We start from the raw sequence: 14,109 nt of genomic DNA on the forward strand, positions 1-14,109 counted from the left end.
GCCAGCCGCACTGGCCACCAATGAGTTAAATACAGGGGGGGAGGGGGGGTTCTGCCACCTGCCAGGCAGCAGGGGGGCAGTCATCTACACAGTTCTTTTAGTATATTCTAACCTGAAGCGTCCCCATCACCATGGGAACGCCTCTGTGTTAGAATATACTGTCGGATCTGAGTTTCACGATCTAACTCAAATACGATGGTATATTCTAACATAGAGGCGTTCCCATGGTGATGGGGACGCTTCAAGTTAAAATATACCATCGGATTGGAGAAAACTCCGATCCGATGGTATAAAAGGGACTCCTGACTTTACAAAGTCAATGGGGGACGGATCCGTTTGCAATTGCACCATATTGTGTCAACGTCAATACGTTTGGCTCCGCACAGCCAGGGGGACACCAAAACAACTTTTTTTTCATATCCGTGGATCCTCCAAAAATCAAGGAAGACCCACGGACGAAAAAACGGTCACGGATCACGGACCTAAGGACCCCATTTTTGCGGACCTTAAAAAAAAAACGGTCGTGTGCATGAGGCCTTTACCATACTCTCTGTTGGGAAGCATAGAGTTAAATTAGGGATGCCCTCTAAAGACCATACAAACGGGTATAAGCTTGACAGCTGGCTAATCAGATCTTTTTGTTTAAAGTATAGGGAGTACCAGAGACTTGGAGGCATTCACTTTGTAATATGATATCTCAGAGAATTGAGATAATATCTTCATTAGAGTTGAGCGAACACCTGGATGTTCGGGTTCAAGAAGTTCGGCCGAACTTCCCGGAAATGTTCGGGTTCGGGATCCGAACTTCGTCCCGAACTTTTCGGCACTAAAAAGGCTGTAAAACAGCCCAGGAAAGGGCTAGAGGGCTGCAAAAGGCAGCAAAATGTAGGAAAATCCCCTGGAAACAAATGTGGATAGGGAAATGAATAAAAATAAAATAAATAACAATTAACCAATATCAATTGGAGAGAGGTCCCATAGCAGAGAATCAGGCTTCATGTCATAGCAGAGAATCAGGCTTCATGTCACCCACCACTGGAACAGGCCATTGTAAGATATTTTTAGGCCCCGACACCCAGACAGAGGAGAGAGGTCCCATAGCAGAGATTCAGGCTTCATGTCATAGCAGAGAATCAGGCTTCATGTCACCCAACACTGGAACAGGCCATTGTCAGATATTTTTAGGCCCCGGCACCCAGACAGAGGAGAGCGGTCCCATAGCAGAGAATCAGGCTTCATGTCATAGCAGAGAATCATGCTTCATGTCACCCACCACTGGAACAGGCCACTGTCAGATATTTTTAGGCCCCGGCACCCAGACAGAGGAGAGAGGTCCCATAGCAGAGAATCATACTTCATGTCATAGCAGAGAATCATGCTTCATGTCACCCACCACTGGAACAGGCCATTGTCAGATATTTTTAGGCCCCGGCACCCAGACAGAGGAGAGAGGTCCCATAGCAGAGAATCAGGCTTCATGTCATAGCAGAGAATCATGCTTCATGTCACCCACCACTGGAACAGGCCATTGTCAGATATTTTTAGGCCCCGGCACCCAGACAGAGGAGAGGTTCATTCAACTTTGGGTTGCCCCGCAATATAATGGTAAAATGAAAATAAAAAGAGGATTGAATGAGGAAGTGCCCTTGAGTACAATAATATATGGTTAAGGGGAGGTAGTTATAAATGTCTAATCTGCATAAGGGATGGACAGGTCCTGTGGGATCCATGCCTGGTTCATTTTTATGAACGTCAGCTTGTCCACATTGGCTGTAGACAGGCGGCTGCGTTTGTCTGTAATGATGCCCCCTGCCGTGCGAAATACACGTTCAGACAAAATGCTGGCCGCCGCGCAGGCCAGCACCTCCAAGGCATAAAAGGCTAGCTCTGGCCACGGGGACAATTTGGAGACCCAGAAGTTGAATGGGGCCGAACCATCAGTCAGTACGTGGAGGGGTGTGCACACGTACTGTTCCACCATGTTAGTGAAATGTTGCCTCCTGCTAACACGTTCCGTATCAGGTGGTGGTGCAGTTAGCTGTGGCGTGGTGACAAAACTTTTCCACATCTCTGCCATGCTAACCCTGCCCTCAGAGGAGCTGGCCGTGACACAGCTGCGTTGGCGACCTTCCTATCACGCTCCAGTCCAGGAAGTAAGGTGGGCACATTGTCTTTGTACCGGGGATCCAGCAGGGTGGCAACCCAGTAGTCTGCACACGTTAAAATGTGGGCAACTCTGCTGTCGTTGCGCAGGCACTGCAGCATGTAGTCGCTCATGTGTGCCAGGCTGCCCAGAGGTAAGGACAAGCTGTCCTCTGTGGGAGGCGTATGGTCATCGTCCTGCGTTTCCCCCCAGCCACGCACCAGTGATGGTCCCGAGCTGCGTTGGATGCCACCCCGCTGTGAACATGCTTCATCCTCATCCTCCTCCACCTCCTCCTCATGCTCGTCCTCCTCGTCCTCCAGTAGTGGGCCCTGTCTGGCCACATTTGTACCTGGCCTCTGCTGTTGCAAAAAAACTCCCTGAGTCACTTCTAAGAGACTGGCCTGAAAGTGCTAAAAATGACCACTCTTCCTCCTCCTCCTCCTCCTTGGCCACCTCCTCTTCTATCATCGCCCTAAGTGTTTTCTCAAGGAGACATAGAAGTGGTATTGTAACGCTGATAACGGCGTCATCGCCACTGGCCATGTTGGTGGAGTACTCGAAACAGCGCAACAGGGCACACAGGTCTCGCATGGAGGCCCAGTCATTGGTGGTGAAGTGGTGCTGTTCCGCAGTGCGACTGACCCGTGCGTGCTGCAGCTGAAACTCCACTATGGCCTGCTGCTGCTCGCACAGTCTGTCCAGCATGTGCAAGGTGGAGTTCCACCTGGTGGGCACGTCGCATATGAGGCGGTGAGCGCGAAGGCGAAGTTACGCTGTAGCGCAGACAGACGAGCAGCGGCAGGATGTGAACGCCTAAAGCGCGCACAGACGGAACACACTTTATGCAGCAGCTCTGACATGTCGGGGTAGTTGTGAATGAACTTCTGCACCACCAAATTCAGCACATGCGCCAGGCAAGGGATGTGAGTCAAACCGGCTAGACACAAAATGGCCGCCGATCACCCCAGAAAAAAGTGACTGAAAAACGCTCTGGGCAGCCTTAAAACAGTGAGCAATTGAATAGCAGAGGTTGAATGATACACAGCTGTACATAGATCACTTCAGTAAGTAAATCCCTGCCTAATCTCGCCCTAACAGCAGCAGCTGCATCCTCTCCCTACACTGATCAGAGCAGAGTGAAATGCAGTGCTACGTGACTCCAGCTTAAATAGAGGCTGGGTCACATGCTGCACTGGCCAATCACAGCCATGCCAATAGTAGGCATGGCTGTGATGTCCTCTTGGGGCAAGTAGTATGACGCTTGTTGATTGGCTGCTTTGCAGCCTTTCAAAAAGCGCAAGAAAGTGCCGAACACCGAACCCGGACTTTTATGAAAATGTTCGCTCATCCCTAATCTTCATTATAGCTGGAAAAAAAATCTCATGGTTTGTGCAAGTCACTATCACATCATCCGCATATAAGCCAATACTATGAGTCGCGTCCCCTACCTCAATCAACTGCTTGAAAAATGTAACTTCCTTCAAATACCCCAATGCACCCTGTCAAGCGCTTTTTTCACATCCAGAGAAAGGAATGCACCAGAGGTACCTGAAAGTCTCATAACCTGTAATAGATCTATGGTCTAAAATTCACCTTATCCATTAGTACATCGAAAATAGAATTTCTGGATTTACAAATAACAATAGAAAAGGACAAATTTATATGTACTACATATCACAAACCAACATCTAAAAATAGTTTTATCCAGTATGACAGCTGCCACCTACCATCATGGCTAACAAATATCCCACAAGGACAATTTCGCAGAGTCAAGAGAAACTGCACAACAGAATCACATTTTGATAAGGAATCGGAGAATATGAAAACACAATTTATGAATAAAAAATACCCCATCGAATTGTTAAACTCATCATTAAATAAAGTCAAACAAATGGAAAGGAAAACATTCTTTAATAAATCAATCAAAAAACCAGAAGAAGGAGACGTCACACCCAGGATTATAATACCATACAACCCACAGTATAAAAAAATCAAAAAGATTATAAATAGCCATTGGTACCATATAAAACAAGATAAAATAATAGGGACCACCATTAACGACACTCCGTTAATCACCTTCACCAAAGCCCCAAATCTAGGCCTAAAAATTGCCCCCACTATCAAACACAACAGAGAACACGCAACAACAATTCAAAAATGGGCAGACATTACAGGTTTTTTTAGATGCGGAAAATGCAACAATTGCCGAACAACATCATTCCCCAAGAAAACTACTTGCGTCACATCCAAAACAAATTCCCATAAACAAGAAATTAAAGAATTCTTAACATGTAGTTCAACAGAAGTGATATACGCTCTAGAATGCCCATGCCAAAAATTGTATATAGGCCGTACCAAAAGGACACTTCAAAAACGTGTATCAGAACACATAGCAAATATAAGGAAAGGTTATGACAAACACACAGTATCAAACCATTTTAGAATCATTCACAACAAGGACCCATCCGGACTAAAATACATTGCACTAAAAAAAGATTGGAGAGGGGGCAACTTCATCCATAAAATGTCCAGAGTGGAATCCAGAAGAATCTTTGAATTCAACTCTGTTCTGCCAAATGGATTGAACGCAGAAATGGAGATTTTTGGGTTCCTTTGATTGGGAGGTTGCCGCTCCCCGATGAGTAACCGGAATGGCTATCATGATCCTTCCGGTTGCCCCTTGGCGAGCGGCTGCCCCTCATTAACAACACTACCACCAACATACACAGACATCTACTACCCCACTAATAAGACTCCAGTGAAATACACCAGACAAATAAATACCCAAATAAATAGATTCAGACACCAACTAGGCCTCTAAGAAAAAACACGAGACAATTAGACAAGAGAAACAAACAGATCTTGACATCAACTAGGCCCCGTAATCCCTTACCACACTTGGAAAATATGTGCAGTGTTTGACACGCCCTAGATTTGGGGTTAACATCATCATGATATCCAAGATACCTCATACTATATATTCACCCATGCTTCTTTTCCCTTGTCCTCTTTCCTTGGATATACACAGGGGGGATAAACCCGGGGATTCACTGGGTCTTTCTTACTACGGACCAGTGAAACAATGGACATCTCCCATTGTGTACCAAAAAGGATTATTGCTGATACCTAAGTGATATCAAGACCTCTGAGTTCATAATTACTAAATCTCACTGTTCAGGTTATATTTGGATTGACAAACCCAAATACTCACTGGGTCTTTCACATTGCGGACCAGTGACGTCATGGGCATCTCCTCAATGTGTACCCACAGCTGGAACACATCAGTATTACTACGGGCCCCCTATTAAGAAAAGAACACTTACAACTAAAGAATAAAGAAAATAAAAAACTTCAATATTTCTGTATCCCCTGAAATTAACAACCTCCCTACATCATAATTACTATACCACAGGTCACACCTTTATAGTCCTTCTCCCTCTGGTACATGCGGGAATGATGGACCCAAATGCTCACTGGGTCTTTCACACTACGGACCAGTGACGTTATGGGCGTGTCTCCAACATGTATCCACAGCTGGAGCACATCAGGACTGCTGCAGGCCTCCTATTGAGAGGCAGCACATCAGGACCATGGCAGGCCTCCTATTGAGAGGCAACACCTACAAAGAAAACAAATAAAAATTATAATATGTCTGCATCCCCTGAAAGCAACAAATTCACTACACCACAAATACTACTAAACATCAAACACATGCTTGATAAGCAACTTACATTGCTAAACCATACCCAATAACAAACAGGTAATGGATACAAAGGATATATGAGGGCTCCTCTTTAGAAATAAAATACTAAAACCATAAAATCCGTTAAATCTATCAATTTGCAAAAACAACAACCTTATTACAGGTCTGATTCACACCATCTAGATAATTACACAACATCTTTAGTGATATAAACTCTTATTTTGTTACATATCATTATCCATCTATCGATTCTTTTGACAATTAGTACAATTTACTCTGACCACAAACCTAATGGGCCAAAAACAATTGGAATAAAACAACCCATTGAATATATCAACCTTATTGTTAGGTCTAATTGATTGACAAACTAATTGATCATCGCTCTATAAATACCACCGTAACCACTATGATCCTCCACTTACTGATGAAGGGATAGACTCCCGAAACGCGTTTAAGAGGATTACTGGAACATTCACCACTCGCTACAGACGCGCGAACCACGCCCACCGGCGTCCTTGGCAACACGAGGCACGCCGCTGACTCCTGAGAACCGGACTGGAGTACAACAGCCAGCTACCAGGAACCATCTCCAGAGGACCAAAAGAACACAAGCGTGAAGAAGGGTAAGTGATCTCTGCAGCCAGAGACAGTGCGGGACGCCGCACTTAGGCACAGAGCAACCCTTTCTTCCACAGAGTAATACATGGATTATCACTAACTAAGAACCATTGCCATATATGCAATTCTATTATTGGCAAGTTACTTTATTGCCATATCTGCAATTCCACTATTACCTGTAAAGACGCACCATCCTCTGTTCAGTAGCAAACCTGCTAAATTGCTACCTACTATATACCCTATCAACGGAGCCATATAAAGGGACAACATAGGATAATATCCTCTATATAATGCCAACATATTCTACTTGATTTTATTTTACGTACAGTGGCCACCTTACAAAAGACTGTGAGACATCTTTTAATATTTTTATGAAGGACGATTTTTTCTAGGTTTTGTACTTTTTTTCCTATATTATCATCTATTTCATGAAAGACTTTGTGCACAATATTTTTATTTGATTTTTATTCTTGAATATACCCCAATCTAGGTATTCTCACCACCACACTTTATACTATTTTTCCTTGGACATTTTTTCAGGGCATTTATCACCTCTCACATATTGGTGATCACTCAAACACCTTCTATTTTTTACCTATTTTTTACCCATATTTTACCTACTCATGACATAAATACCAGAATATAAATAAATTACTCTTGTACCCTAATTAGAGTGTGCCTGCTTATCCCTTATTGTTTGTAATTATATGCTCCTGACTGGGTGAGTCAGACCAAGCAGTCCTGCACCTCTACCATTTACTAGAGCAGTAGAGCCGTCTATCCCACCTGTTTACCTGTAATAGATCTATCATTCTTCTTTTTCCATCTCTAGTCTGTGTCTCTGTTATAAACCCCACTTGGTCTGTATTGACCAGTTCTGGCAATACCTGTTGTAGTTGGGCTGCCAATAGCTTGGAATCTAATTTAAGATCACTGTTTAATAATGCTATGGATCAAAACTTTTCTGGCTAGGTTGATTGTTTACCTGATTTCCGAATATTATTGTCACAGTTACAAACCCTGATGTTGCATGTCCTTTTTCTTGCCAAAATAGAAATAATCTCAGTAAATATGGAGCTAGCATAGTAGAAAACTCCTGTGTAGAGGGAGTGTTTAACATGGCTAATTGGCTCGCAGAAATGGAAGGTAAGTTTAATGGGTTTAAAAAAGCTTGAACTGATTCCTCTGTCGGTTGAGTCACATATGGATTATACTTCCAGTTATATAGTTCTGAATAGGGGGGGCGGAGCTGGCTGCTGAGCTTAGCAGCTGCATGGTATCTGAGCTCCTGCTATACCACTGGATTTATGCCATTTTTACTGCTTTTATTAAGAAGAATTTAGACATCTACAACATAGAAGAGTGCTGACATCCAGGCACCCAAAAACTAACATTTCTGCAGCTGGAGACATCGTTGCACACTCTGGGGCCTGAATCAGAGCTGAGGCCGGAGTCGGCGAGAAGAAAACAGCACCTCTCCTCTGAGCCTGCAGGGCTCTACAGGCTATCAGGAACTAAAGCGGACACCTGGGCTTACAGAAACTAAGAAGGCACCCCATACAAAGTACCTAAGTGGGGCCAGTAACTGCCCCGTTGGCACCAATATCTAAATTGAATCGGTGGCTGGGGCCTGAACTTCTTGTTCGGTCACGCCGCCGGCTTGAGAGGGATTGCCGCAGTGAATCAGCAGCGGTGCCCAAGATATAGCTGGAGACTGACAATCCCACCCGCGGCAGCGGAGGATAGTAGATCAAGGAGCGGGGACATGCTGTTAGTGCCTCTGGTGATCGGGGCTAAATACAGAAAAGAGCAGTTAAGTGTGCTTGCTGGTGACAGTAAAAAGAAGCAGGAGCGGAGCCTGCATTAACCAGATGCAAGAGAAGCTGAGAAGCGCCAAGCTAAAAGTGCTTACACTGAAGACAGTGACGGGGGACTGAAGTTCCGGCCGGGAGCTGAAGCCGGCCAGAAGAAGAAAGATCTGCTGTATTAGACCTGCAGACATTGTGTGACTGTGGCAATCACCCGTTCTGGACGGAGAACAAAGCGGCATCTAGTAGAAGAACACCGGGGACCTGAACGCTGCAGACGCTGGAGGTTGAGGTTTCGGTCTGGTACCGCTGCCGGCCGGAGAAGTGAAGGGCTGCTGCACTGTATCGGCAGAGCTATAATACCTCCTGGGGACTAGCGGAGCCACCCGAAGCTGCAGAGAAACACTCATTCCCCACCGGGATCCCGCAGTGAGTACCGCCGAGTCATTCGGCAGTGTGAGCCTGTAATTGAAAAAAGCCAACTCTGGCAATCGAAGCCGCAAGTAGAGGGTCTAAAAAGTAAAAAGACACTTGAAATATTTGCCTGCCATGGGCACTAGCAAGCAGCGCAAATGCCAGAGTGCTTGCTTAAATAGCGCCTCAGGAGTGAGTCCCTGAAATATACATAGCAAGGCTTGAGCTGCTGCTTTATCTGGGCACTGAAGTGGCGAACAAGTACTGTAACAAGCTAGAAAGGAGCTGCTTCATTATAAATGTGTAGCTCTGCAGAAAATTACTAGAAGGAACTTGCCCCTCAGTACCTTTGAGTAACCCACTTCTGTTCTGATCCTTTTAAATGGCAGCATAAAACACTGCAGGAATTGGAGGATACTGTTTCACTGAATGACTCAGGCACACTAAGGGTGATTTGCTGATAAAGCTACAGAAAGACGTCCCTGACAGTACAGGCAGACATCAACCTCCTGAATAACTGACGGGATACACCCTATATGTGCTGAACAAGTCCGAAAAAAAAAAAAAAAAAAAATATATATATATATATATATATATATGAGGTCTATGTAACAACACAATCCAGGATACAAAAGAATCTCAAGATCTAATCTATACCTACAGTTCCAAAAGCAAGAAAGATCATCCTGTTTCGCTATAAACACAACAGCATTGCCATACAAAACATGGCATAATCCCGCAGCAATGTAAAACACAACTAAAGACCTACCCTCTGATAAAGCTAATCAACTAACCTCTTATGTAAAACAGGAAAACTCGCCTATAACAGCTGCCTTCTCCTTCTTCCCTTCACAAGGACTTTGTACTGTCGTTCCTTTAAGCATTCAAGCAGAAGAATACCGTCCACAAAATGGGAAAATCAAAAAGTCTAACAGAAGACACTAGAACACTAAATACACCTAAAAAAAGTAAATTCCTGGCGGCCCAAGGTCCAGGTTCAGACAGTGAAGAAGAGGACTCTAACCAAGACCAAGATGACCTCAGGACATATATCAGAACACTGCCAACCTCTGAAAACATCAGAGACATGCTGCAAGAATTTACTTCCACCATCAAAACTGAACTAACAGAAATCAAGTCTGACATCAGACAAGTGTTCCACAGAATGGATTCAATAGAAGAAGTCTCTGAGAAAGTGGTCCAACATGCATCCCACTTAGAAAACAAGGTCAAATCCCAACAGAAAGAAATTTATGACTTACACCTTCACTTAGAAAACAGGTCAATACGTAATAACCTCAGGATAAAAGGTCTCTCGGAGCAAGTAGAAGACAAAGACATTACAGAAGTCCTGACGGAGATTTTTCTGGGGTTACTTGGAAAAGAAGAAGAACCCCAAGACTTGGGTATTGAAAGAGCACACAGAGTCTTTCGTCCACGACACGTGTCATCTGATGTACCTAAAGACAAGGGAAGTCACCATTTTTCAAGATATTTCAAAATTTACCTTGGATAGGAGAAGGCAGCTAATCCCCTTTACCAGGGCTCTGAGGGAGCAGAATATAAAATACAGATGGCTCTACCCATTTGGAATACTTGTTACCCACAACAGTAGACCTTTCACCATAAGGTCACCAGATGACCTTTTCCAAGTATTAGTGAAACTCAACCTGGGACATATTGAGATTCCGGACTGGACTATTGATGATTCAACAGAGACTTTTCCTAAACTTCCAACGATGGACAAATGGGAGAAGGTCACTACACCAAAACAGAAGAAAGCCAGCATGCAAGATCCGCTGCCCCCAAGAGCCCCTCGGAAATATGGAAGAGGTCTCCCACCAGACTGATCCCAGCTCTATATCCTTTTATATGTTCTAATCTGATTCAGTAATATTCACTGTTTCATATAGAGTATATGATGTCTGATGGTCATTATCTTCATATTACTCTTTGACTAGATCAGTGGTCTTTTAGGGCTAAGATCTGAAACCATTTATCTACTCAACACTGTTTTGTGTTATTGTAATACACATAAGAAGTTGTAATAACTTGTTACACTGTTACACTGTTCAGGCGTTAGCCTATGTTAGTTTACTAACTTAATTTATCTACATATTTTTCAGTAGCTCAACCCCCCACTCAAAGAAGTGCAAATATTTTTGCACTCTAAACTCTGCTCCACAGAGAACTTTCTTCCTTCTCTAGTGGACCAGACACTTTCTTTTCCCCCCTTCAGTACTATACTCGTTTCCTAGAGGTGTACTGTATGTTATCAGTTAAAGTTTCTTTATACCTTACCAGTCATAGCCTAATGAACATCCTAATTCTAGATAACATGTAAGATGACAGATCTCAATTGTATTACTTTCAATGCTAATGGCCTAAATATACCATCAAAGAGAGGTCATATTTTTCAACTACTCCAAAAAGGGAAAGCTGACATTCTCTTCCTTCAAGAGAGACATTTTAAAAAGACTTATACCCCAGTTACGAAGCATAGATATTTTACACAATGGTTCAATGCTTGTACCCCTACACAAAAAAGAAAGGGAGTATCTATTGTGTTCAGCAAACACATAAACTTTGCCAAAATTGACAATATAACAGATCCTGATGGGCGATTTATTTTTCTCAAAGGCAATATAGATGATCATCTGTTTACACTTGTTAATGTTTATGCCCCCAACCACAACCAATCCGCTTTTTTCAAACTTGTCTTTGAAAGGTTGGAGCCATTCCTGGAGGGGACATTGATATTTGGAGGAGATTTCAATATAACCCTAGAACCAAACTTAGATACATCTCATGGAAAGTCTTACGTCCCACTTAACAGACTAAAAAAGATTAAGAAATTGTTTCAACAGTATCAGTTAGTTAATATCTGGAGGGTGCTTCACCCAACAGTCAAAGATTTTTCTTTTTATTCCAAGGTCCACAAAATATATTGATTATTGATTATTGATTATATACTAGTAACCCAAAGGGAGATTAATACAGTCAAAAGCATCAACTATGACTCTATTCTCCTTTCAGATCACTCTCCCCTCCAGGTTCATCTTCAATTTGGCTCACAACTAAACAAACACATGTCTTGGAGGTTAAACAAAAGTTTATTGTCCAAAAAAAACAATATAGATTTACTTGCCTCTCAAATACAGTTCTTTTTTGACGAAAATAACACCATTAATGGATGTGACCCCCTGACTTGGGAAACACACAAAGCAATCCTTAGAGGAGTACTCATCCAACTAGGCGCTAGGGAGAAAAAAGCCAGGAATATGGAAATTGCTATATTAACAAAAAATAGGAAATTAGAAAGACTCCATAAAACTTCTTTATGTAAAAAAATGGAAGCGCATTAGTGCAGCTTCGAATTCGACTAAAAGAACTGCTTGATTCTAACTCTCAGAGATATCTATTTATGGCTAGGTTCAAACACTATCTAAATGCTAATAAATGTGGTAGAACAGCAACATGTGTTCCTACAATAAAATCTGAAAATAATCTGGATATTTATGACTCAGAAGGTATTGCAAATACTTTCAAAAAAATCTATGTCAAATTATATAATCTCCACCCAGATAAAAGATCTGATCCCCCTTTAAAACATTTTATTGACGAATATCTCAGTAAAACAGAAATTCCTAAAATATCTCAGGAACAAGCCGACAATCTGATTGCCCCATTTACTAATGTAGAAGTAGCCAAAACAATTGATTTGATGGCTAGTGGTAAGACCACAGGCCCAGATGGATTTGATGTTTGCTATTACAAAAAAATTAAAGATATCCTTGCCCCCCACTTAGCCAGTTATTTTAATAAGATCTCAACCAATAATCCCCTTAGGACAGAGTCTATGCTATCTTATATATTCATAATTCCCAAATAAGGGAAAGATAATACTTTGTGTGTAACCTACAGGCCCATATTGTTGCTTAATAACGATATTAAAATATATGCAAAATTACTCGCAACTAGATTAAAGAAACTAATGAGTACTCTTGTAAAAGAAGATCAGGTTGGATTTGTGCCGGGAATGGAGGCTAAAGACAACACCACAAAAGTCTTGCAGATTATTCAAGCAGCGAAACTGAGGAACACCCCCATGTTATTGGTAGCTTCAGATGCAGAAAAAGCCTTTGACAGGCTAAACTGGGTTTTTCTGCGTTCGGTCTTGAATAAATTTGCTTTTCCTACAGTTTTTATAGAAAAGATCATGGCAATATTCACCACCCCCTCTGCACAAGTTCGAGTCAATGGAACTCTCTCAGAAGCATTTAATATATATATAATGGAACGAGACAAGGCTGCCCACTATCCCCCCTCCTTTTTGTTTTATCCCTAGAACCCTTTCTCTCCAGGATCAGAGACAATCAAAATATTAAAGGACTGAAAACTAAATCAGGCAACCATAAAATAGCTGCTTTTGCAGATGATACCCTATTCGCATTAACAGACCCCCTAAATTCTCTCCCGGAACTTATCTGAGAATTTGAGGCCTTTAACAAAGCCTCAGATTTTAAAATAAACCTGAACAAATCAGAAATATTTAATGTCTCACTAGACACCGAAACCTGGGATAAGACAAAGAATTTAAGTGATCTAAAACCGGCCCCCAAATCCTTTAAATACTTGAGAGTAAATATGTGTTTAGACCAAATAGATTTATATAAATATAACCACGTCCCCTTTAAAAAGTATAGAAAAACAACTTAAAGACTCATGGTTTGGGAAAATTAACATCATAAAAATGATGATTTTACCTAAAATCTTATATTTATTTCAGACCCTTCCAATTAAACGTCTCTTTCTGAAGTTTGTGTGGCAACACAAACATAATAGGACACCATATTACACTATGACGAAAAGTAAAAGGGAAGGAGGTGTTGGACTTCCGGACATAGAAGGATATTAGGAAGACTGCTCAAACAATTGGTTTTATTATATTCAAATATTGTAATGTTCCACAGGTCACAAATATAAAAAAAACGTAAATCTAAAATAATCATACAAGATACGTAAATTGTACAGGAAATAAAAACACTATAATTAAACCATTAATATTAAAACATCACTAAAATGACGATTGGATATATAAATTACTGAGGTATAAGGTGATTAATTGTACCTATATGTCTAGCAGCAAATGTACATATAGGTACAATTAATCACCTTATACCTCAGTAATTTATATATCCAATCGTCATTTTAGTGATGTTTTAATATTAATGGTTTAATTATTGTGTTTTTATTTCCTGTACAATTTACGTATCTTGTATGATTATTTTAGATTTATGTTTTTTTTAATATTTGTGACCTGTGGAACATTACAATATTTGAATATAATAAAACCAATTGTTTGAGCAGTCTTAAGGGTTGATATAGAAACCATAGAGAGAAACAAACGGCTACACAGA

This window comes from Bufo bufo, chromosome 8 (genome assembly GCF_905171765.1).
Source record: "Bufo bufo chromosome 8, aBufBuf1.1, whole genome shotgun sequence".
NCBI lineage: Eukaryota > Metazoa > Chordata > Amphibia > Anura > Bufonidae > Bufo > Bufo bufo.